Source organism: Papio anubis, chromosome 5, assembly GCF_008728515.1.
Source record: "Papio anubis isolate 15944 chromosome 5, Panubis1.0, whole genome shotgun sequence".
Lineage (NCBI taxonomy): Eukaryota > Metazoa > Chordata > Mammalia > Primates > Cercopithecidae > Papio > Papio anubis.
This window is the reverse complement of record NC_044980.1, coordinates 4,120,296-4,145,717: the sequence shown is the minus strand read 5'-3', so window position 1 is coordinate 4,145,717 and position 25,422 is coordinate 4,120,296. Positions and strand designations below refer to the sequence as shown.

Genomic DNA, 25,422 nt, shown 5'->3' with positions numbered 1-25,422 from the left:
TTAGAACTTCTTTACATTGAAAGTCCTCTGTTCAAATTACTGCAGGGCTTTTTTCTCCTGATTGTACCATCCTTGATAAGGAGCTTGTTGATATGAAGTTCTCTTCCAGGATACAGGATTTAGTACCCAGTGAGAACCCTGGAGACAGTGTGAACATACCATAAGGATTGGGTTCCTAATGGCCAATGAGCAGAGAATGAAAATAAGTCTGAGCTGTGGTTCAAGGCTGGTCCAACTTGGTCACAATTGATCACATTGGAGTCCTCCTGTCTTGTAAGGGGCAGAAATTCTTTTTGATAGGAAAGGACACATTCTGGTGGTGAGCTTGCCTTTCTGGTTTGGGGCCTCTGCACAGTATTCTGTTGCTCTGGGAGCTTATAGAATGTTTGGTGCATAGTGAGGCATTTCATGTGACATCACATCACACCAAGGGACCCACTGTATAAAAACGGAGGCATGACAGTGGGGACGTGACCACAGCACTAATCTCACCACACATCACACCCTCAGAAGCATCCAGTCCAGAGTAATGGGACAGCCTGCAAAGATGCATCTTCTGGGTCAGCTCAGAGGTAATGTCCTGTGAGTATGAGGGGTCATTTTTTAAAATTCAGTGTAGGTGCTAAGTCAATGACCATTTCATGTGCTACATTTCCAACAGAATAAATCATTAGGTTTCAGCAGAAGTGGCCTTGTCAGTCATCATATCCACTTGTGAATGTGTGATTTTCATCTGGACAGTTGAGATTTCTGTGGATTTTAGAGGTACTGATTTCCAGAGGACACACTTAGAATTCTACTGAATGCAAAACTCCAGCCACCACGTGGGCAGTTCAGACTGCTTGTGCCAAAGGAAGGGAATCCTCTTACAGAATGACTGATTTCCAATATGGCATTTCTTGTGACATCACATCAGACTAAATGGCCCACTTGATAGAAAGGAAGGTGCCACAGCGCACATGCCAGGCCACCTAGAAGAGGTTCTACCACTGCAGCAAGGTAACTGTCCCTGCCATCAGGAGGGTGTGCGGTCACCTCTACATGGAGCTGGGGAGAAATAAGCTTGACACGTGGTATCCACGTTGTGTTTCTTAGGACTTTCTTCTCCAGTTTTAACAGTGAATGGAACCATCCCCTGATAAGGCATGATAAACACTGACTCAGAACTCCAAGGACAGGAGTTGGCTCATGACCCAGGCAAACCAGAAGAGTTGCTAGCCAAGTGGGATGAGAGCCTCATATGGGAAGAAGGGAACGTTATGAGCATCATTTGCACATTGAGGCTGGCTCTAGTGGCAGAGACTGTAGTTCAGTCCAGAAAATTTCCTCTGCTAAGTTTCCCCAGGAGGAGATGCTAGTAGCCTCCTGGGTGAGCTGCTCCCAGGTCTCACAAGTAGCAACCCTATCAGAAAGGCCACAACAGTGGGCTCTTAAGGGTGCTGGGCTCCACCTCCCAGATCCCCTTCTAGAACAGAAGGACTTCATTTCCCTGGCTGCTGAAAACACTTTGGGCTGGTAGCTCCTCAGGAATTGCGTTGGCTGAGAGTCACCTTGCCCAAGGTCCTGCTGCCTTCTGGGCAGCCCTCAGACAATGACTGGCTAATGCAGTAGCATAGAGGCTCTGTCTCCTCATGCCAACTCTGGACCTCTCTTAGGGGGCATCTTAGATGTAAGGTCTTCTCCCTGTAGGGTTAGCAGAGATCTCACTGGGGCTGCACCTCAACTCAACTTCTTCCTCTGCCCAATTCTCCTTTCTTCCCCTCCATTCATAGGTACTGATCCTGTGATCATTCCCTAAAAAACTTCCGGGATGTTCATCTGTATCTCAGAGGCGCTTCCCAGTGAATCCGAGCTGTACATTAGGATTTTTAAAAACATCTGATACAAATGAAAATGTGAAATTTTTATTTTTTTATTCAAATGAATCTATGGCTATGACATAACCTTTTCAAAATGTATAAAGGAATATGTTTTCTAAAAGATAATTATAAAATTCATCTATCTTGTAGAGAGAAAAAGAGAACTGAGCCTCGCTAAGCAGATTAGAATCTAAGGGATGGAAAGAAAGTAAGTCAAACTCTCCATCTCCTCCCCGCACACCCACACACAATTTGCAAAGGGATGAGTTATTTAAATGTTACATCCAGAAAAAGAACAAAAAATCGTTTATTTATTAGAAGTTGGAGTTGCAAAAGGCCAAGTTAAGTATGCAACCAAAACCCAAACCAGAAACTACAGAATAAAAGATTTAGAGTCGTGTCTACAGAAATTTGAAATTATTATATGATGATATTATCCAAAATCAAATTAAAAAACAATAAATGTGACTCATAAATGTTAATATCATTAATACACAAAGATGTCCTGCAAATAATTAAGATAGAATCTGAAAATATAATTAAGAATGAGAATAAACAATTCAGAATTTTAAAAATAACCAGTACAAATACTATCAACCCTGAAATTGATTAATCTCAGTGATGATCAATGGGGTATACATTTCAAATATAAATGTGAAATTATTGCCACCTGTCAAGTTGGAAAAGATTAAAACAATGAAAATGTTTATGATTTCTCAGTTTATGGTTAAACATCTGTATTAGGCCATTTTTACACTACTATAAAGAACTTCCCCAAACTGGGTAATTTATAAAGGAAAGAGGTTTAATTGACTCACAGTTCTGCATGGCTGGGGAGACCTCAGGAAAGCTACAATCATGGTGGAAGGGGAAGCAGGCACACCTTACATGGTGGCAGGTGTGTGTGAGAGAGAGAGAGCATGTCAGAGCACAGGAAAAGCTACCATTTATAAAACCATCAGATCTTGTGAGAACTCATACACTATCGCAAGAACAGCATGGGGGAAAATGCTCCCATTATACAATCACCTCCCACAAGGTCCCTCCCTTGACATATGGGAATTATAGGAATTACAATTCAAGATAGAAATGGGTGAGACCCTAGAGCCAAACCCTATAAACACAACTGGAATGTGAAGGTGTAGATTTTTGAGAGGTGTAGTAGAAACAAAAGCAGTAGAAAGAAAACAATTTTCAGCCTTGTGTCTCAAGTACATTTGACATAGCCTTATTTTTAATGCTAAAGCCTAAAGACAAATGAACAATGCAATAAAAAAAAGAGCTGGAGATGTAAATCAGTTCATATCTATGGCTACAGAGTTATTTGAAATAGTTTTGTAGCAAAATATTCAATTGCTTGGAAAAAAAATTTACATTAGTTATTTAAAATTTGTTTTTAAAATAGCATGGTATCATTTTGAAGAATCAGATAACTTACCAAACACCAAAAGTAATCATTGAATAGTATCATTATGGGGCCATTGTTATTTTTTCCCTTATGCTTTTCTGCATTTATCAAATGTTTAATATTAAATGTAAGGATTAGTTACAATAATAATCCCTAGGTATAGCAGTTATAGACATAATTAAAAGCAAATATAGTAAGTAAAAAGAAGGTTAAGGCAATGTCACTTATATCTGCAAATTTATTTATTTATATTTTTTATTTTACTTTAAGTTTTGGGATACACGTGCAGAACGTGCAAATTTATTACGTAAGTATACATGTGCAATGGTGGTTTGCTGCACCTATTTGACCTGTCCTTTAAGTTTTCTCCCCTCACTCCTCACCTCCAAAACAGGCCCCGGTGTGTGTTGTCCCCCTCTCAGTGTCCATGTGTTCTCACTGTTAAACTCCCACTTATGAGTGAGAACATGCAATGTTGGGCTTTCTGTTCCTGTGCTAGTTTGCTGAGGATGATGTCTTCCAGCTTCATCCATGTCCCTGCAAAGAACATAATCTCATTCCTTTTTATGGCTGCATAGTACTCCATGCTGCATATGTACCACATTTGCTTTATCCAGTCTATCATTGATGGGCATTTGGGTTGGATCTATGACTTTGCTGCTGTAAATAATGCTGCAATAAACATACGTGTGCAGGTGTCTTTAGAGTAGAATGATTTATATTCCTTTGGTTATACACCCAGTAATGGGAATGCTGGGTCAAATGGTATTTCTGGTTCTAGATCCTTGAGGAATCGCCATACCATCTTCCACAATGGTTGAACTAATTTATTTTCACAACAACAGTGTAAAACTGTTCCTATTTCTCCATAGCCTTGCCAGCATCTATTGCTCTTGACGTTTTAATAATAACCATTCTGACTGGTGTGAGATGGTATCTCATTGTGGTTTTTATTTGCATTTCTCTGATGATCAGTGATGTTGTGCTTTTTACATATGTGTGTTGACTGTGTAAATGTCTTCTTTTGAGAAGTGTCTGTTGATATTCTTTGCCCACTTTTTCATGGGGTTGTTTTTATTCTTGTAAATTTGTTTAAATTCCTTGTAATTCTGGATATTAGACCTTTGTCAGATAGGTAAATTGCAAATATTTTCTCCCACTCTGCAGGTTGCCTGTTCACTCTGATGCTAGTTTCTTTTGCTGTGGAGAAGCTTTTCAGTTTAATTATATTCCATTTGTCAATTTTGGCTTTTGTTGCGATTGCTTTTGTCATTTTTCATCATGAAATGTTTCCCCATGCCTATGTCCTGAATGGTATTGCCTAGGTTTTCTTCTAGGGTTTTTATGGTTTTGTGTTTTAAATTTGAGTCTTTAATTCATCTTGAGTTAATTTTTGTGTAAGGTGTAAGGAATGGGTCCATTTTCAGTTTTCTGCGTATGGTTAGCCAGTTTCCCCAGTACCATTTACTGCATAGGAGATCCTTCCCCCATTGGTTATTTTTGTCAGGTTTGTCAAAGATCCAGTTGTTGGAGAGGTGTGGTGTTATTTCCGAGGTCTCTGTTCTGTTCAGTTGGTCTATATGCCTGTTTTGGTACCAGTACCATGCTGATATGGTTACTGTAGCTTTGTAGTATAGTTTGAAGTCAGGTAGTTTGATGCCTCCAGCTTTGTTCTTTTTGCTTAGGATTGTGTTAGCTATACGGGGACTTCTTTGATTCCATATGAAATTTACAGTGTTTTTTTTCTAATTCTGTGAAGAATGTCAATGGTAGTTTGATGGGTATAGCATTGAATCTATAAATTACATTGGGCAGTAGGGCCATTTTCACAATATTGATTTTTCCTATTGATGAAGATGGAATGTTTTTCTATTTGTTTTCCACTTATTTCCTTGAAGAGTGGTTTGTAGTTCTCCTTGAAAAGGTCCTACACATCACTTGCTAGCTGTATTCCTAGGAATTTTATTCTTTCGGTAGCAATTGTGAATGGGAGTTCATTCATGATTTGGCTCTCTGATTGTCTATGGTTGGTGTAAAGGAATGCTTGCGATTTTTGCACATTGATTTTGTATTCTGAGACTTTGTTAAAGTTGCTTATCAGTTTAAGGGATTTTTGGGCTGAGAAATGGGGTTTTCTAAACTTAAAATCATGTCATCTGCAAACAGAGACAACTTGACTTCCTCTCTATTTGAATACCCTTTATTTCTTTCTCTTGCCTGATTGCCCTGGCTAGAACTTCCAAAACTATGTTGAGTAGGAGTGGTGAGAGAGGGCATCCTTGTCTTGGGCCAGTTTTCAAAGGGAATTCCAGCTTTTGCCCATTCAGTATGATATTGGCTGTGGGTTTGTCAGAAATATCTTTTATTATTTTGAGATATGTTCCATCAATACCTAGTTTATTGAGAGTTTTTAACGTGATGGGATGTTTAATTTTATCAAAGGCCTTTCCTGCATCTATTGAAATAATTATGTGGTTTTTGTCATTGGTTCTGTTTATGTGATGGATTGCATTTATCGATTTGCGTATGTTGAACCAGCCTTGCATCCCAGGGATGAAGCTTACTTGTTCGTGGTGGATAAGCTTTTTGATGTGCTGCTGGATTCAGTTTGCCAGTATTTTATTGAGAATTTTCACATCGATGTTCATCAGGTATGTTGGCCTGAAGTTCTCTTTATTCGTTTTGTCTCTTCCTGGTTTTGGTATCAGGATGATGCTGGCTTCATTAAATGAGTTCGGGAGGAATTCCTCCTTTTCAATTATTTGGAATAATTTCAGAAGGAATGGTACCAGCTCCTCTCTGTGCCTCTGGTAGAATTTGGCTGTAAATCTGTTTGGTCCTGGGCTTTGTTTTGATTGTAGGTTCTTAATTACTGCCTCAATTACAGAACTTGTTATTGGCTATTCAGGGATTCAACTTCTTCCTGATTTAGTCTTGGGCAGTTGTATGTGTCCAGGAATTTATCCATTTCTTCTAGATTTTCTAGTTTATTGTGTAGAGGTGTTTATAGTATTCTCTCATGGTAGTTTGTATTTCTGTGGGGTCAGCGGTGATATCCCCTTTGTCATTTTTCATTGTGTCTATTTGATTCTTCTCTTTTCCTCTTTATTAATTTAACTAGTGATCTATCTAATTGTTAATTTTTTCAGAAAACCAGCTCCTGTATTCATTGATTTTTTGGAAGGTTTTTGCATTCTTGCATTCTTCTCTGATCTTAGATATTTCTTGTTTTCTGCTAGCTTTTGAATTAGTTTGCTCTTGCCTCTCTAGCTGTTTAATTGTGATGTTAGGGTGTTGATTTGAAATCTTTTTTTCTTTAAAAATGTTGAATATTGGCCCCTAATCTCTTCTGGCTTGCAGATTTTCTGCTGAGAATTCTGTTAGTCTGATGGGCTTCCTTTTGTAGGTGACCTGACCTTTCTCTCTGGCTGCCCTTAACATTTTTTCCTTCATTTCAACTTTAGAGAATCTGATGATTATGTGTTTTGGGGTTGATCTTGTGGTGGAATATCTTAGTGGTGTTCTCTGTATTTTCTGAATTTGCATGTTGGCTTGTCTTGCTAGGTTGGGGAAGTTCCCCTGGGTAATATACTAAAGTGTGTTTTCTAGCTTGTTTCCATTCTCCTTGTCTCCTTCAGGTGCTCCAATCAATTATAGGTTTGGTCTTTTTATGAAGTCTTATGTTTCTTGGAGGCTTTGTTTATTCCTTTTCATTCTTTTTTCTGTAGTCTTGTCTGCATGCCTTATTTCAGCAAAGTGGTCTTCAAGCTCTGTTGTCCTTTCTTCTGCTTGGTTGATTTGGCTATTGTTACTTGTGTATGCTTCACAAAGTTCTTGTGCTGTGTTTTTCAGCTCCATCAGGTCATTTATGTTTCTCTCTAAACCAGTTATTCTAGTTAGCAGCTCTTCTAATATTTTATCAAGATTCTTAGCTTCTTTGCATTGGGTTGGAACATGTTGCTTTAGCTCATATTTTTTTATTACCCATCTTCTGAAGCCTACTCCTGCCAATTCATCCATCTCATCCTCCATCCAGTTCTGTGCTCTTGCTGGAGAGACCCTGGGCACATTTGGAGAAGAGGCACTCCCACCATTTGGGTTTTCAGCATTTTTTCATTGATTCTTTCTCATCTTCATGAGTTCGTCTAGTTTTGATGTTTGACATTGCTGACCCTTGAAAGGAGTTTTTGTTTTTGTCGTTGTTGGTGATGATGCTGCTGTTGTTGCTTTTTGTTTGTTTTTCTTCCAATGGTCAAGTCCCTCTTCTGTAGGGCTGCTGCGGTTTGCTGGGGATTCACTTCAGGCCCTACTCATCTGGCTCACTCTTACGCTGGAGAACAGCAAAGATGGGTGCCTGCTCCTTCTTCCGAGATCTTTGACCTCAAGGGGCACCAACCTGATGCCAGTAGATCGCTCCTGTATAGGGTGTCAGACAACTCCTACTGGAGAGTCTCATCCAGTTGGATGGGATGGGGGACAGGACCCATTTAACGAAGCTCTTTGACTGTCCCTTGGTGGAGGGTGTGTACCTCGCTGCAGGAAACCCACTCATCTGGGCTGTCTGGATTTCTCAGAACTACCCGGAGGAAAGGCTAAGTCTGCTGGTCCATGGAGACTGTGGTCACCCCTTCCCCAGAGGCTCAGGCCCAGAGAGATCGGGGTTCTGTCGCTGAGCCTCTGGCTGGAGTTATTGAAGTGTCTGCAGGGAAGCCCCTCCCAGTGAGGAAGGATGACTCGCGGTCAGGCCTGAAGAGGCACTCCACTGCCGAATGCCACAGCCGGTGTGTTGGGCTGTTGGGGACACGTCTCGGGACCAAGCAGTCCAGCCTCCCTGGTGCCAGCCGGGAAAAGCACAGCCTGGAGCTATAGAGATATATGCCGCCCTCCCCATTTCCAGGGAGCTTAGCTTGTTAGGCAGTTGTGGGTCCTGCCCCTCCCTCAAGGAGCTCAATGGTGTGGACAGCAGGCAACCGAAGCTCTGGGGCTGGTGGCCCCTCCCCCGGGAACTCAGTAGGCTTAAGCAGATTCCAGCTGAGAGGCTGTTGAGAATCTGTGCAGCTCTGGGGTTGGGGGACGGTAGGCCTAGGTGGCGTGGGTTCGTGAGTAAGATCTTCTGATCCATGGGTTGCACAGTTCCATGGAAAAAGCACGGTTTCCCGTGAAGGACTAAGTGGCTATGTTGGCTGGACTTCCTGGGACCATACGGACTTCCCTAAGGGGACTTTCCCCTAAGCCAAAATGAGTCATAGCTGCAAGCTAAGGGATTGAAACTTCAACCAATCATATAGGGAGGTTAAGCTCTAGCTGCAGCCTGATGTGTTTAACCAGTCAGGCCCGCCAACCCACAGGCAGATAGAAAATAAGCTAATTCTATAGGTCAGAAAAGGGAAAAGGGGAGGGGTCAAAAGGGGATATAAGCATAAGGCACCCAAGCCAGAAACAGCAACCCTTCCGGGCTCCCTTCCACCAAGTGGAAGCTTTACTCTCGCTTCTGCTTTACTTTTGCTTTCTCTGTAGTAAATCTTGCTGCCACACACTCTTTGGGTCCGCGCATTTCTCTAATCGAGCTGTAACACTCACCGCTGTGGTCCAAGGCTTCATTCCTTGAAGCCGGTGAGACCACGAACCCTTCCACTGAGAAAAACCTGCGATTGGAAGAAGACTTCTCCTCTCACCCGGCTGGGGAGCGCATGCACTCACCGCCTCCCTTGGCTGTGGAGAGGGGCTTCTGTGCCCTGGGTAGCTCTCGGGTGGGCTGCCACACCACACTGCTCTTCCTTTCTCTTCGGGAATCACGCCAGCCTCCTAGTCGTTCTGATCAGAGAACCTGGGTACCTTGGTTGCCAGTGAAGAATTTACATGCTTATTTTGTTTTTTCTTGATGGGAGCCTCAGATCACCGCTGTTTCTAATCAGTCATCTTGGCCCTGCCCTCACATTTCTGCACATTTAAATATGAGATTTGTCCCCTTAGGTGCACAGTCCAGACTCCATCGGTCCAGCTCCTTTTAAAGCCACATGAAAAATCAGCTGAGAATGGTCTGGGAGTTAGCCCAGGTTGCGCTGTCTTCCTCCCTGGACTATTCCTAATAACTCCTACTGTTGAAACAAGCCTCTAATCTGGTCTTCTGTGTTCTGTTTAATTCCCTGGATGCTTTTATTATTTTATTTTATTTTTTGCTTAGCTTCTCCAGAACGATGCTTCCTTCCTTTCAGGGATCTCCCTGTTCCTTCATTCACCTTTTCTCCATGACTTCCTCCACTTCACCGCCACCAGGTGACATCCCACAATGAGCACAGCCTCACTGATCCCGTGGGGCACATGTGCTAGGCAAAATCTTGCTCAATAGAAAACTCACTCTTGGTGATAACTCACTGCTCTATTTAATCTGCTCTGTTGGAGCTGGGAGCTCAGTGGGCACTTGCAAGGAAGCTGGTGTTGGGCACCTTGTCCATTCTTAAGGATGAAAATTTGCCCAGTTTTTGGGTAAACACAGGCCAGCTGTCCTGGGGTGACAAAAAGTCCACCATCCCATGACTTTCAGGTAGGTTTGGGTTCTTCGTTTTACTGGGGTCTTTACCTTGGTTCCTGACTCTCAGATTCAGATCATGTTCATTTCTTTGGTTAATCGCAGTGGGATTAGTAAGGGTTAAATGCAGGTGTATGCACTCATTTTAAGTCCCCTGAGTGTGATGACCTAACAACCCCAGGAGAGCAGTAAAATGGTCTTAATTTACAAATGAGGAAACTGCAGGAGGCACAGAGATTTCACAATGGAGCTAGAAAGACTTCCCTGTAAAGAGGGACAATTTGACTTCTTCTTTTCCTAACTGAATACCCTTGATTTCTTTCTCTTGCCTGATTACCCTAGCCAGAACTTCCAACACTATGTTGAATGATTGTATATTTAGAAAATCCCATTGTCTCAGCCCCAAATCTCCTTAAGCTGATAAGCAACTTCAGCAAAGTCTCAGGATACAAAATTAATGTGCAAAAATCACAAGCATTCGTATACACCAGTAACAGACAAACAGAGAGCCAATTCATGAATGAACTTCCATTCACAATTGCTTCAAAGAGAATAAAATACCTAGGAATCCTACTTACAAGGGATGTCAAGGACCTCTTCAAGGAGAACTACAAACCACTGCTCAGTGAAATAAAAGAGGACACAAACAAATGGAAGAACATACCATGCTCATGGGTAGGAAGAATCAATATCATGAAAATGGCCATACTGCCCAAGGTTATTTATAGATTCAATGCCATCCCCATCAAGCTACCAACGAGTTTCTTCACAGAATTGGAAAAAACTGCTTTAAAGGTCATATGGAACCAAAAAAGAGCCCGCATCTCCAAGACAATCTTAAGTCAAAAGAACAAAGCTGGAGGCATCACGCTACCTGACGTCAAACTATACTACAAGGCTACAGTAACCAAAACAGCATGGTACTGGTACCAAAACAGAGATATAGACCAATGGAACAGAACAGAGTCCTCAGAAATAATACCACACATCTACAGCCATCTGATCTTTGACAAACCTGAGAGAAACAAGAAATGGGGAAAGGATTCCCTATTTAATAAATGGTGCTGGGAAAATTGGCTAGCCATAAGTAGAAAGCTGAAACTGGATCCTTTCCTTACTCCTTATATGAAAATTAATTCAAGATGGATTAGAGACTTAAATGTTAGACCTAATACCATAAAAACCCTAGAGGAAAACCTAGGTAGTACCATTCAGGACATAGGCATGGGCAAAGACTTCATGTCTAAAACACCAAAAGCAACGGCAGCAAAAGCCAAAATTGACAAATGGGATCTCATTAAACTAAAGAGCTTCTGCACAGCAAAAGAAACTACCATCAGAGTGAACAGGCAACCTACAGAATGGGAGAAAATTTTTGCAATCTACTCATCTGACAAAGGGCTAATATCCAGAACCTACAAAGAACTCCAACAAATTTACAAGAAAAAAACAAACAACCCCATCAAAAAGTGGGCAAAGGATATGAACAGACACTTCTCAAAAGAAGACATTCATACAGCCAACAGACACATGAAAAAATGCTCATCATCACTGGCCATTAGAGAAATGCAAATCAAAACCACAGTGAGATACTATCTCACTCCAGTTAGAATGGCAATCATTAAAAAGTCAGGAAACAACAGGTGCTGGAGAGGATGTGGAGAAATAGGAACACTTTTACACTGTTGGTGGGATTGTAAACTAGTTCAACCATTATGGAAAACAGTATGGCGATTCCTCAAGGATCTAGAACTAGATGTACCATATGACCCAGCCATCCCATTACTGGGTATATACCCAAAGGATTATAAATCATGCTGCTATAAAGACACAGGCACACGTATGTTTATTGCGGCACTATTCACAATAGCAAAGACTTGGAATCAACCCAAATGTCCATCAGTGACAGACTGGATTAAGAAAATGTGGCACATATACACCATGGAATACTATGCAGCCACAAAAAAGGATGAGTTTGTGTCCTTTGTAGGGACATGGATGCAGCTGGAAACCATCATTCTTAGCAAACTATCACAAGAACAGAAAACCAAACACTGCATGTTCTCACTCATAGGTGGGAACTGAACAATGAGATCACTTGGACTCGGGAAGGGGAATATCACACACCAGGGCCTATTATGGGGAGTGGGGAGGGGGGAGGGATTGCATTGGGAGTTATACCTGATGTAAATGACGAGTTGATGGGTGCTGACGAGTTGATGGGTGCAGCACAGCAACATGGCACAAGTATACATATGTAACAAACCTGCACGTTATGCACATGTACCCTAGAACTTAAAGTATAATAATAAAAAATAATTTAAAAAAAAAAAAAGACTTCCCTGGGCCAGTGCCCTCAATCGACCTATACAAGGCTCTCTAAACAAACAACAACAAATATCTCAGTCATTTAGATCCAGACATTCTCAGAGGCGATAATTTGTAGCCATAGGGTAAACAGTGTGGGGAGAGGCATCAACAATCTTGTCTGGGGTCTGGATCTTCCAATCTCTACCTAAACTGTGTGACTCTCCATGTTGGGTTTCAGGAGACAGCACTGAGGAAGAAAGCTAAGAGGGTTATCTTGGCTTCCAAATAATGGTACTGAATGGATGGCATGAAGTTGGAAATGTGAATAAACAGATGGCCTTCTTCCCTCTGTGTCTCTGTGACACTTCTCACTTTATAAGGAAAAGAGTCATTGCATTTAGGGACCACTTGAATCCAGCATTGCCTCATCTGAACTCGATTAAGTTTTTTATTTTTTATTTTATTTTTTGTTTGTTTGTTTGTTTGATTAGTTTTCAAAGGCCTTGTGTCCAAATAAGAGCCCATTCACAGGTACTGGGAGTTTGGACTTGAACATGTCTTTTTAGGGTGACACAATTCAACCCACTAGAATGAAGGGGAAAGGAGGTGATACAAACACAAGACGATAGCTCTGTCTCCAATGCCCTGTGGTTAGCAAAGCGTCAGATTCCTTTATGGAATAGAATTGGCCATGAAATAAGAACTTTCCCACAAGAGACAGTTGGCTAGTTCTCTACGTTAATTACAAATCTGTCTGCATATTGGAAATTTTTCACTTCAGTTGAGCCCCTTGTGTCTATAGTGTAGACTCAAAGAATTCCACCAGGAGTTGAAAACCACAGACACTTGAATTAGTTCTATCAAACCAATGTTTCTGGTTGCTCACAGCTGCCTGACGGTAGCTACAGGAGTCTAGCAGGTCTTACTCTTTCACCTCCCTTACTACATTAATTCAGATTAATTAGTTCATTAGCCACCCAGGTGGATCCTTTGTCAGGCACCAAGGTAAATACTTAAAGAGAAGTTTGAATCCCCTTTTATTTCACTTATGTCATGAAAAACACACAAACAGAAAGAAAAAAAAAACTATTTGAGGATATTTTCCCTTTGGTGTTTCACATTAGGCGAGTGGTGGTTGGGATGGTGTCAAAAGGCCTTTGTGAATGTCACACAGTTGCTGGGTTTTGCAGTGTACACAGATGTCTACAGGAGCCTCTTAGTTCCTAAGGATTCCCACAAGTTATTCAGAGACAAAGAAATAGACCAATGTCCTTTGGCATCCATTTTAACTCCCAAAGCAAGTTACACTTTTCTATATATTTGAATCTGCTTTTACATTTTTTAGATACTATTTGTAGTTCTCTTAAAAGAAATACCTAATTTTCATTAAAATCTCTCTAGTTAGTTCTTTTTCTGGGAGAGGATTCTGAATTTTTTTTGAATGCAGTTATGATATTGGAACTATGTTTTTATAAATAGGTTTGTCTGGGTTTTCATTTAAATAATTTTTATTAGAAAAATAATGACATGCTATTTTGAAATACCTCCTTGCAATACTTTTTATCCCATTATTATTTGCTTCTTTACTTTGTTCACTGAGTAAATTATTTGCTTCTTGACTTTGTTCAGCTTATAATTTGCAACACAATAATTACTGTGTTATATGTATTAATCTACATCATCACTCATGTTTAGAAAAACAATTTTGTAGGCCACAATTATTTTCAAAAAATATTTCTTCATGTAAGAAATAATGTAAACTCATTGTCATTTTCTAGATGGAAGTTATTTTAAAACCATTTCTTAACTAATCTATATATAGCCTTAAGTAATTTATATATTCCTCCCTTAATTTGAACTTCTGTCTTCAATAAATACTAAGTTGCCATGTGTACTTGGTCTGTAGCTGGGCTCCTTGCTCTATCAGTCTATCTTTTAGTTCTTCTTCAGTATGAACAGTTTTAGTTACTGCTGTTTCATTTTGTATATTATTAGTGAGTGGCAAGTTCCTGTTCTGCCTGTGTTCAAAATGTTCCTGCCTAGTTCTGAATTATCCAGAAGACTTTGAATTTTCAACTTCCAAAAATGGTGGAAATTTTGACTGAGATTGCCTTTAATTTACTTAGTTATGTGAAGAAATCAATGTATTTAACATACTGGTCTTATATTAAGTACCAAATCTGCTCTTAATTTATTCAAATATTTTATGTTTTCAGAAAGATTTGTATAGGTTTACACATGTAGTTATTTGTATATCTGCTTCATTTATGGGCTTTAGAGGAATAGTTTAGGATTTTGGCTTCTGTCAATGGCATGGCTGCAACTGTAACCCAGGTCTTCGAGATTCCTCTTTTCTGAGGCTCATAGGTATAGACATTTTATGTACAGGATGATGATGGGCCAGTATCGGCAAGACGTATTTTACTGAAAGATTCATATTTTCAGTTCCCTAAAGAGTAGGTCTGGCAAATTGACGATCAAAAGTGTAATACAATGCATTTGTGCAGCACTTTTCCTTGGGGATACGTTTCTAAGGAACTAATTCAAGTGAAAAATCACTCTGATTCTGGAAAGCTACTGAAAAAAATTAAGCAGTTCTCGTACAACGGAATGCACCTCTAGCCCCACGTATAGGAGGCCCTGTGACCGGAGCCAAGGACGAGAGGTTCAGACATGTGACTTGTTTCATTTCTTTATGATTTAATAAAATAACAAAAAGTTTCAAAATTAAGAGAACGTTTCTTCACTTCTGTACAGTAGGCATATAAAACATTGCAATTTGTTTACTGCATTACATATACAATGTATGCAAACTAAGTACACATTGTACCCCAAGGCTAATTTGGATCTAGTGGTAATATAGGCAATGGTTTGATGCATTGTGTGTGTTTTGCCTCTGCATATTTTCTACCCCTATGTTCTGGCTCATGGGATGATGAAGATATGAAAATTTGACTATGGTGCTGACAAGCCCAGATGGCACCTCCAGGAGCTCCCCATGCCCTTCTCTGTGAGCCTCAAGCTTATGCTGGGCTGCTGCTTCCCTAACTTTCTGAGTCATTCCACATGCCAGGACAATGGTTTATTCTCATGCTATTTTGTTCCATTATTATACCAAGAATCTAGATCTTTAACTGATATGGTTTCCTTAAAAACAATGCATCTCCATCAGACATGGTGGCTCTCGCCTGTAATCCTATCACTTTGGGAGATTGAGCAGGTGGATCACTTGAGTCCAGGAGTTCGAGACCAGCCTGCACAGCATGGGGAAACCCCATCTCTACAAAAAGTACAAAACTTAGCTGGGTATGATGATGGTGCACGCCTGTACTCCCAGACACTTGGGAGGCTGAGGTGGGAGGATCACCTGAGCCAGAGAAGTCAAAGCTGGGGTGAGCCGTGATTGTGCCCCTGCACTCCAGCCTGGGTGACAGAGTGAGACTCTGTCTCAAAAAATTAAAAAAAAACACACATAAAAAATAAATAAATGCATCCCTGTGATTCTTTGCTCAATGTTATGCCTCTTGTTCCCTTCCAGGGCGGGGCTGGGTGAAGCCCATATGTTTATGTGTATAAAGCAGGGCAACTGTGAAACCCTGTTCTCTCTTCCTGATGGATCTTCAATCTACCTCACAGGAAGGGAATGGCAGGCAGCCAAAGAAAGCTGGCCTCTGCTCTTTCTCCTTTTAATAATCACTTTCCTGTTCTGGAATTCTGCTACTCTAGTATTTTCACCTGTCCGTGAGCTCTTGGCTAAAACAATTTGTTTCTGTACTGTTTTACAATAAGGCATACTATTTTGAAAATAGCTGCTCTATCTGAATTTATTATGCCAATGGACTTTAAAAATCTTTATCTATTTTCTAAATTTCCTTTGATATGCCAGTGTGTATTTGTTTTATAATGGCAAAATAATATAAATTTGCGTAATGAGCTTGCCAGGAGCACTGAATGTTAGTGTCCTCCATGAAATAGCAACAAGAGGACGACTAGCCCAGAAATCCAAGTACCCCTCGCGTTGCCCAAGACAGACGAGAGGTGGTTTCTAGAAAAGTCTGTCTGGTGTATCTGTACCACATGCCTCTCTCCAACATTTTCTACACAGGGTTTTTGTTTTTGTTTGTTTCTTTTTTGTTTTACTTTTATCTTGAAACTGTAAAACAGGATTATCAGGGGAAAAGTGAACTCCATCCATTGGATAAACCACAGCCACAGTATCTGTTAGTACTAAGTTGAAAACAGAGTAATAATTCCATAGTACAAACTGGGATGCACCCAGGGGTCAGTTCAGTGTGGCTGGCTACAGATCCAGCATCATGACTGAGCTGATGCATCGTCTAGCCTCCTGGTTTTCCTTCTGATCACTTATCACAGCTCACGATGGCTTTGTTCATTCATTTTTATTTGTTGTTGCTGTTGTTGTTTCTGTTCAGTCCCTATGGGCAGAAACAAATTCTGTCATCTTGCCCGTCAGTCACTTTCTCACACAGATCAGGCCACCTCAATCCCCACCCTCCATCACTCTTTTGATCCCGCTTTGCTTTTTATTTTTTCTTTGTAATACTTGATGCTCCCTGACATAATTTAATCAGCTTCTTCTTCATGCCTTTCCTGGCCCCTCAGCAGGGCATGAGCTCTGAAATCACAAGAGCTCTGTCTCCCCAGCACCCGCTCCAGCCCAAGGCACACCGGATATTGTGGTAGTAAGTGTTTGATAAACATGTGCTAAGAAGCCCACTGTGCACTTCAGGTTCTGGATTAGTTCTAGACTGTGTCCTATTTAATTGTTCACTTTTTTTAGAATCAAAGAAATGAGAGCAGGAAAGGCAGAAGGGAGACTGACTGCTACAAGTAAATACCGGAAAGATTCCTAAGAAACTGAAACTGCGTGGGCAGAGGGCCTAGTGTGGATTAGGTAAGTGGACCCCAAGGTGAGAGGGAGAGGATCAAACCATGTGAACACATCACATATTTAGCAGCCAACAGAAATGATTCTTGTAGGAAGATGCTATGCTGTGATAGTTTCTGTCTGACTGCATCATGCTGGCTCTGTGCATCCACAAATGTGTCTTACCGTCCTGGTACTCCTGTTAAGCAAGAATAATTTTTTGTAAAACTCACTCTCGGCCGGGAATGGTGGCTCATGCCTCCAATCCCAGCACTTTGGGAGGCCGAGGCGGGCAGATCACCTGAGGTCGGGAGTTCGAGACCAGTCTGACCAACATGGAGAAACTCCATCTCTACTAAAAATACAAAGTTAGCCGGGAGTGGTGGCTCATGCCTGAAACCCCAGCTAATCGTGAGGCTGAGGCAGGAGAATTGCTTGAACCCAGGAGGCGGAGGTTGCGGTGAGCCAAGATCATGCCATTGCACTCCAGCCTGGCCAACAAGAGCAAAACTCTGTCTAAACAAACAAACAAAACCTCACACTCAGCCACCTTGAATTGGATGTTTTCTTTTGAGAAAACACAAAAGTGCTATGGTATTGAATGAATGATTGACTTTATATGTTCACTTTATATCCAAAGTATGTCACAATTATTCTTATTTTACCCACAATGTAACGCTAAGCTTTCCCCACAATGACTTCTTTGTGGGGCTTCATAAAAAGTTAGCCATATTATCTGCAGTTCATCCTTAACCTTTCCACCAGTTAACCTTTCCAAATGCTTCTTTAGCCCTTTGTTACAATGATTTTCCAGTTCCTGCAGAATAAAGCCCTGGTTTCTTAGGCCAGGATTTAATGCTCTCCGAATTTGGTCTCAGACAACCAAGCCAAATGTCTGGGATCCTGCTTCACTCAAGGATAGCACATTTCCTGCCTGCCTGCCACCACAGACTGGCTCTACAAAGGCACGCAGCACCCTGTCTGTGCTCACAAAGCTCCTAGACAAGCACCCCATCCTTGCCTGTGCAGTGCAGTGGCAACACTGTGACCGTGGCTGCAGCTTGGGCTGTGGGCCCAGCACTAATAACTGAGTTTCCATTGTCTTCTTGTTACCAGTGAAACCGGGAATATCTTTACACTGTCCGCTGTCAGACAGTTAGTTCATCAGAAGGTAGCCAAGCTGATTTGGGATCCAAAACCATGTCCAAAGCAGAACCGAAGAGCCCCAGCTCACAGGGGCATGTGTTCAAAAAGAGGGCCTAATTGCCTGGGACCAGAATGAATCCTCAGTGTGGTGTGGGAGCCCAAAGGGTGGGGTCGCCTGGGGCTGAATCAACAGACTCCAACAGCCAAGGTGAAGGGGGCAGGAGCCTTTCTCTGATGTCTCTCTGGCCCCATCCGTGGGTGCCACGTTACTTCTGGATGCCTCCTTCGGAGAGCATTGAACAAACAAAGCACAATCCAAAAGCCACGGCCAGGACAAGTAGCCAGAGAATGCTTGGGAGAGGAAAGGTGGACGCCATGACAGCTGTTCAGCTGTTCAGAGAAATGGAACAAGGAACATAGTCCCCCTTCTGAGTGTTGGGAGGAATCACTTGGAGGAGCAGCACTGCATCCATCTCTGGATGGGCTGAATGGATCTATCAGGTTCAAGTCCTGGGGCAGGAAGCCCGGGTATGATCGGAGGCAGAACTGTCTGAGGATGGGGAGGTCCCAGCAGCGAGAGCTGTCACTGGAGGCCCCAGAGTACAGCCATGTGACTGCCTGGCAGGGGTAATGGGGGCGCTGAAAAGAGCTTTGAAGTTGTCTTACCCAAATCTCATCAGATGAAGACTTGTCTCCGTCAGAGATTCCTTGCTTCCCTAATTAAGTTGACCTTTGTAACATGCATTGCTCTCCTCCTCTGTCCTCAAACAGGTCCTCCCTCTGAAATCTTCCCTCTTCCCTTAAGAGAGACCCTGCCCTCATCCAGACAATCTGATTCACTCTCCATCCATGCTCTGACCTGTCCATCAGTTCTACCTCCAAGCACACCACAAACTCAGCCCCCTTTCCTCTCCTGTGGCAGTAGTCAGGTCACCTTCACAGCTCTCTGCAGACACGGCAGATACTCCCAAGGTGCCTAACTGCTCTCTGCTCCACCCTTCCTCCCACGATGCAGGCTCCACACAATGCCACCTGGATTAAAACATTCCCCTGACTTCCCGTTAGCCTAGAGATAAACCTGAACTTCTCCCCTGCCCCCAGGACTACAGGGTGGACTCAGACTCATCCCTTCAGTTCCACCCTGGGCCACCCTCCACTCACTCCCTTGTCCATCCCTCTCCCACGCCCACACTGGCTTCTCTTAAGTCTTTGACGAGCCAGGTTGTTCCAGTTATCAGATCAGTGCAATTGATGACGGCTCTGGTGGAACGCACCTCCTTCCACTGGACTCAGCTGGTTCCTTCTCAGTCGTCAGATCACAGCATCCAGGTCACCTGGCCAGCACGGGGTCCCACACCACCCTCTGTAAGGACAGCCCTTCCTCCATCATCCTGTCTCCCAGCCTCCCAGTTTTCCTTCCCATCACGCATCACAGCTCATGATAGCTTTGCCCATTGGTTTGATTTGTTGTTGCTGTTGCTTTCTGTTTGGTCCCTATGGGCAGAAACCAATTGTGTCGTCTTCCCCATCAGTCACTTTCCCACACAGGTCAGCCACCCTGATCCCCGCCCTCTGTCACTCTTCTGATCCCACTTTGCTTTGTTTGTTTGTTTTTTCTTTATAATACTTGATGCTTCCTAACATAATTTATTATCAACTTCTTTCTGACTTCCCTGGCCCCTCAGCAGGTCATGAACTCTGAAGGTACAAGAGCTCTTTCTCCCAAACACCCACTCCAGTCCAAGGCACACACAATGCTATGGTAGTAAGTGTTTGATGAACATGTGCTACATGACCAGATGTGGTAGGAGAGCTTCTTTGGTGCTTGGTGACAGGCGTCACGTGCAACAGATACCTGGAAAGTATTTAAGTATTTATTTAATAAGTGTATATATGGCTATATGGATAACAAAACATCTTCTTGGTTACCATCATAGTTTTCAGCTTTCTTTTTTTCTTTCTTTCTTTTTTTTTTTTGAGATGGAGTCTTGCTTTGTCTCCCAGGCTGGAGCACAGTGGCGCGATCTCAGCTCACTGCAACCTCTGCATCCCCAGTTACAACTATTCTCCTGTCTCAGGCTCCTGAGTTCCTGAGTAGCTGGGATTACAGGTGCCTGCCACTACATCCAGCTAATTTTTGTATTTTTAGTAGAGATGGGGTTTCACCATGTTGGCCAGGCTGGTCTTGAACTCCTGGCCTCGTGATCCTCCCACCTCGGCCTCCCAAAGTGCTGGGATTACAGGCGTGAGCCACCATGTCCGGCCAGTTTGTAGCTGTCAACAGTGCTGTTGAAAAGATTGAAGATTTGGAGCTGGAAAACCCTACAGTCCTGTCCTAACCCTATGTTTTACTCTGTGGGATGTTGGGAAAGCCATGCCAGGCTGCAGGGTTGCCACCTTCGAAATGGGAGGATGACATAACGCTGTCTCACAGTTGTTGAGAGGATCAAGCAGAAGAGGACGTGTGGCTCCTCCCTTGACCCTCTTGACAATGCTTTGTCTAACGTGAGTGATGATTTTCTTCAAATTATCAAGTAAATTCAAACTGAATTCTCCTGTGGCTATTTTTAAAATCCGTATATGTCAGATGTGTTAAAAAATTTTAGTTACGAAAGACTTCTCATAACTTCTCTGAAAAATTCTGGGCCTTTTTCTACCTTATAAGTTGATGCATACCCAGAGATAATCAATTCTATTTAATAGGATCCCGAGGAAAGCATGTCAGAATGGTATCTAGTGTTGCTGCTATTGAAAAAAGAAAAAGACCAAAAGGCAATTAAAAAAAAAAAAAAAACTGGAAATCTAGCATGTGGCAAATAGAGAAGGTTCAAGAATCGCTCTTGATTTGAGGCTAATCTGGTTACTTCCTCTCAGTATTGAAAGCATGAAATTGAGTCCTATTAGATTTGAATGGCATCTGTATGACAGAATGTATTTATTTTCCTCTCACTAGTATAAACGTATTTGACAGTAATGCAGTGGGATTGGAATATTAAATCCTCTCTCCACTTTTATTTAAGCTAAAAATGGGCTGCTGCAGAGTGTGTTAAAGAGCTGTGGATTTTCAGCCTGGAAATAAAAGGTCAGGGGGAGAAGGAAAGAGAAGGGCCAGATGTAGCCAAATTGTCTGCCATGGCGATGGGATCCCCCTTGGAGGCTGTGTGGCCTGGTCTCTCTAGCAGCAAGAATAGTAGTCACATTGTAGGACCACAGAGTGTTGGGTGAGGAGGAAGGGTGTGCAGGGACCAGACAGGGCATACACTTTCTTTGAAAATGTGAGGTAAAAGTATTGAACTGGCAGAGGGAATAAACCACAGCCAAGCCTGCTATAACCTCCCACTTGGAATCTGGCTTAGCTGAAAGTTGTCCCCACGCAGAACACACAGGTGTCAATGCTTTTCTTTGTCAGGGAAAGAGAAGGAGACTCAATTAGAAAAACGTATCTAAGAAGACCTCTTGGGGTCTGACACAAACTCTTCTTTCAGCCAAAAGACACTGACATCCAATTCACAGCTTCTTTAGGAACCCCTGTGATGACATTGTTTGGCAGCCCAGGAATGTCTAAGAATTTAGTTCCAGTCTGCTAGCAGAGAGCCGTCTCCTGCACTTGCCAGCCCACACGGTGCGAACACACCATGAATCATTTCTGGGCTTTCTTTTGGCCCCTACCACTTTGCTTGGGGCCCTTTCCAAGTCTCATTCAGTAGGCTGTCCTGTGTCCAAAATACTTTCCGAAACCTTTTCAAAATCCCATAAAACATGGATATGGCAGTTATGGGAAACAGGATGCCAAATTGCATGCAGTTAAAAGTGTAGAAGCAGTCACTCTTAAGCCTTCAAACATGTGAATGACAGGATCGTGTTTAATGATCGAAAGATGAATATGGATCTAGGTCAAGATTAGCATACAGGCTTAAATACTACATATAGCACAAAGGAAAACACCTGAAAGTTTCCAGGAAAAAATAATACAAGGAGAACCCATTTTGCAGATTTGAAATTCTTAATAAAAACTCGTCCTCTGATTTAGCATATTATCCAATGATTTGCACATGTTCGTGACGTTTGCTTCAGAGACCGTCCTCAGGCGAATTGAGAAGGCAACACCTGTTTTCTGTTAGACAATTATGCAGATTACAGCAGATTATATTTGGAAGTGTTATCCCTGCTGTAGTGATTTCACAGCTGAACAGACTAAGACAATGATAAAGAGGAGCTGGATGGATAAACAAAACTTTCATCTCCAATTTTTGGGTAAGGGTGTTCAGGAGGTAGAGAAAATTAAAGGAATAAGTTAGAAATTACCAGTAAAAGATAAATTATGGCATTTTAACGATGATTTTCTTAACATTTTGGTTGAAAATTCATATATATTTATATATATATATATGCATGTATACATACCCACAAACACATGTATACATATGTTATAATCCACAATTACTGTGTTTGGCTTTTAAAAATAAGAAGTCGTTTTAAAAAATCATATAGTTCTTTATGTTTACATCAACCAATTCATTTCAGTCTGTCAAAACTAAATTTATTTTGTTTGTATTATTTGTCAAGTCAAACCTATAAGTTTAGACAAGGCCCCCTATGCAATGAGAATGGACTATGCTAAATTTAGACAATGCCCCCTATGCAATGAGAATAGGCTGTGCCTGCAGTTGTCAGTTGAGCACATGGTGGGCCCTGAAAGTCCAAAGAGAGTGAACGCAAGGGACATTTTCCACCTGAGCAAGAAAATGGGGGCCAGTGATTTATGCACTAATTTCCTGTTGCTGCTATAATAAATTGCCATAAACAAACCTGAAATGTATTGTTTCCCTGTTCTGAAGGCTAGAAGTCTGAAGTCAGTTTCACTAGGCCAAACTCAAGGTGTCAGCAGGGCCCGCTCCCTCCAGAGGCTCTGGGGAAACGTCCATTGCTTGGCTCTTCCAGCTTCTGGTGGCTGTGGTATTCCTTGGTGGCCGCATCCTTCGATTTCCGATTTCCGTGGTCCTATCATCTCCTTCTCTTCTGGGTGTGTGTTACCGCTCATCTATAATAAGTGATTGCATTTAGGGTCCACCCAGATAATCCAGGATCATTTTCCCATGTCAAAATTATTCATCACAAAGCTCCTTTGTTTGCCGTATAAGCTAGTACATGTAGTCTCCAGAGATTAGCTGCTAATTAAATTCTTTTGGGGGAAGGTCATTTTGTCACAAATGATTATCTTTTAAATAACAAAACAATGTCAAGATTCCCTTTTAGAGCCTTAGGTGTAACTGTGTCTGATGAGTATTATATATCTTTGAATCTTGTATGTAAATTTACAATCTCATCTAAAACGGTAGGACCGAGATGCTATTCTACAGATACAGTTGCTGGAAACCGACAGAAGAGTCTTCCGGTTGACAGGGTAAAAATTGGCATCCATTTTTCTTATACAGTAGTTGGTCAGAATGTTCTGTAACTCTGTAATGCTGTGTGCTTTACTGTACATCAAACTTGTCCAACCCGTGGATGGCAGGCCGCATGTGGCCCAGGACAGCTTTGAATGAGGCTCAACATGGCTTTGAATGCAACACAACACAAATTTGTAAACTTTCTTAATATATCGTAAATTTTTTTGTGATTTTTTTAAGCTCATCAACTATCATTAGTGTTAATGTATTTTATGTGTGGCCCAAGACAATTCTTCTTCTTTCAAGGTGGCCCAGGGAAGCCAAAAGATTGGACATCCCTGTTATATATGTTTTCCTCCAAGTATGATGTCTTTGCGTTAGATTTCTGAAAAAGCAGAATCATAGTCAAGGCTCCGAATTGCTCTACTTATCTAGTAACCATGGCCAAGCCGTTTGCTTTCATGGCCTGGTTTTCACACGCCAGTGGGCCGTGGTCAACTCAAGAGGATGATATGATGCTTGGTGTGGTGCCAGGTCCAGCTCTTCTTTTTTAAGATGAAAAAAGTGAAAAGTCAAAACTTCTGGAATTTTTTTTGAGTGCTTCAAATCTGTGATGCCAACCACCGCAGTTTTGGGAGCTATGAATGGATGTGGAGGAACATGTTATCTGCCGTCCTCTAAATGCTTAAACAGTGTGGGGGCCTGGTCTTGCACCTCCTCACACAAATGCCACAGGTTAGGGCAACACAATAACACCTGTCTCTCCTCATATAAAGAGCATTTATTTTTACAATTAATGTTTTTGAGAGGTGCTTTCCAGGCACATGACCAAAAAGTGTCGTTTATCTCTCTCTTGAGAATTATCATAAATTTAAGTCTCTTTTCATGATATTCCCAGTAAAGGATGCAAGGATTCTGGCCTGGGTGTGTTAAATTTACCAGTAAGAGTGTTAAATGTCACCAGCCTGGTTGACATGGTGAAACCCCATCTCTACTCAAAATTCAAAAATTAGCCAGGCATGATGGCAGGTGCCTGTAATCCTAGCTCCTCTGGAGGCTGAGGCAGGAGAATAGCCTGAACCTGGGAGGCAGAGGTTACAGTGAGCAGAGATTGTGCCACTGCACTCAAGCCTGGGTGACAACGTGAGACCCTGTCTCAAAGAAAAAAAAAAAAAGTGTTAAATGTGATGTTTGTTCTGTAAACTCTTGTTAGGGTTTTAAAAGACTTAATGAAAGTCTTCCCTACCCCCACATTTGAATTAATTAATGCATAAGGGAGAAGCCAAAGAGATAGACAACAAAATCACTGCCTTTATTACTGATCAGGCTGTTTGCACAGAATGGCTCCCTCCTCTGCAAAAGTGTGCTTCCTGTTCAGTGACCCTGCATTGAACCCAACCGGTTATTGATGAACTGAAGACTTCAGCCTTCCCTGCCCTTGAAAATTTATGTTGCAGATAATCCAAGAATAGATTGTATTTCAGATTTCCAAATAAACAGAGAACAAAAGGACAAACAGGTTTGGCCCTAATTCTTTCCCTAATACAGCCAATCAAATAATTGACTCTCTGTTTTCTATTTAGGAGGGTTAAGTAGGACAGAAAGGAGATGCCAAATTAATGTAAAAAAGACATCCACATGGAAATATGTTGAACTTTTCTATTAAATTGATGTTCTTTCCTTGTATGTCTTATTTATTTTGGGAAGTCAAATTTAAGTCATAAAGATGACAAAGGTTCCCCAAGTGCCCAAATCACCCTAAAGAAGTAACTTCCCTCCAGCTACGAAGGAATATCCAGGGACTCTTTAAGAGGAAGGTACGATGGTAGCAATTGGATTACTGGCCAAAGCATAACTTGGGGACAGATGGAGAGTCACAGAATTGTGTTGCT

At 41.8% G+C, this 25,422-nt stretch overlaps 1 long non-coding RNA gene across 4 annotated transcripts; it reads left to right on the top strand.

Annotated features, from left to right (window-relative positions):
• Positions 1-342: 342 nt before the first annotated feature.
• On the top strand, positions 343-24,937 carry LOC110743423. Of its 4 annotated transcripts, none has more exons than XR_002522419.2 (4): positions 343-582; positions 16,908-17,021; positions 23,480-23,544; positions 24,857-24,937. It is a non-coding gene; the product is annotated as an uncharacterized LOC110743423 (long non-coding RNA). The 4 variants fall into 4 exon arrangements; XR_002522420.2 differs by lacking the exon at positions 23,480-23,544 and adding an exon at positions 662-999 and having other exon boundaries at positions 343-572; positions 24,857-24,935; XR_002522421.2 differs by lacking the exon at positions 23,480-23,544 and having other exon boundaries at positions 346-572; positions 24,857-24,935.
• Positions 24,938-25,422: the final 485 nt, after the last annotated feature.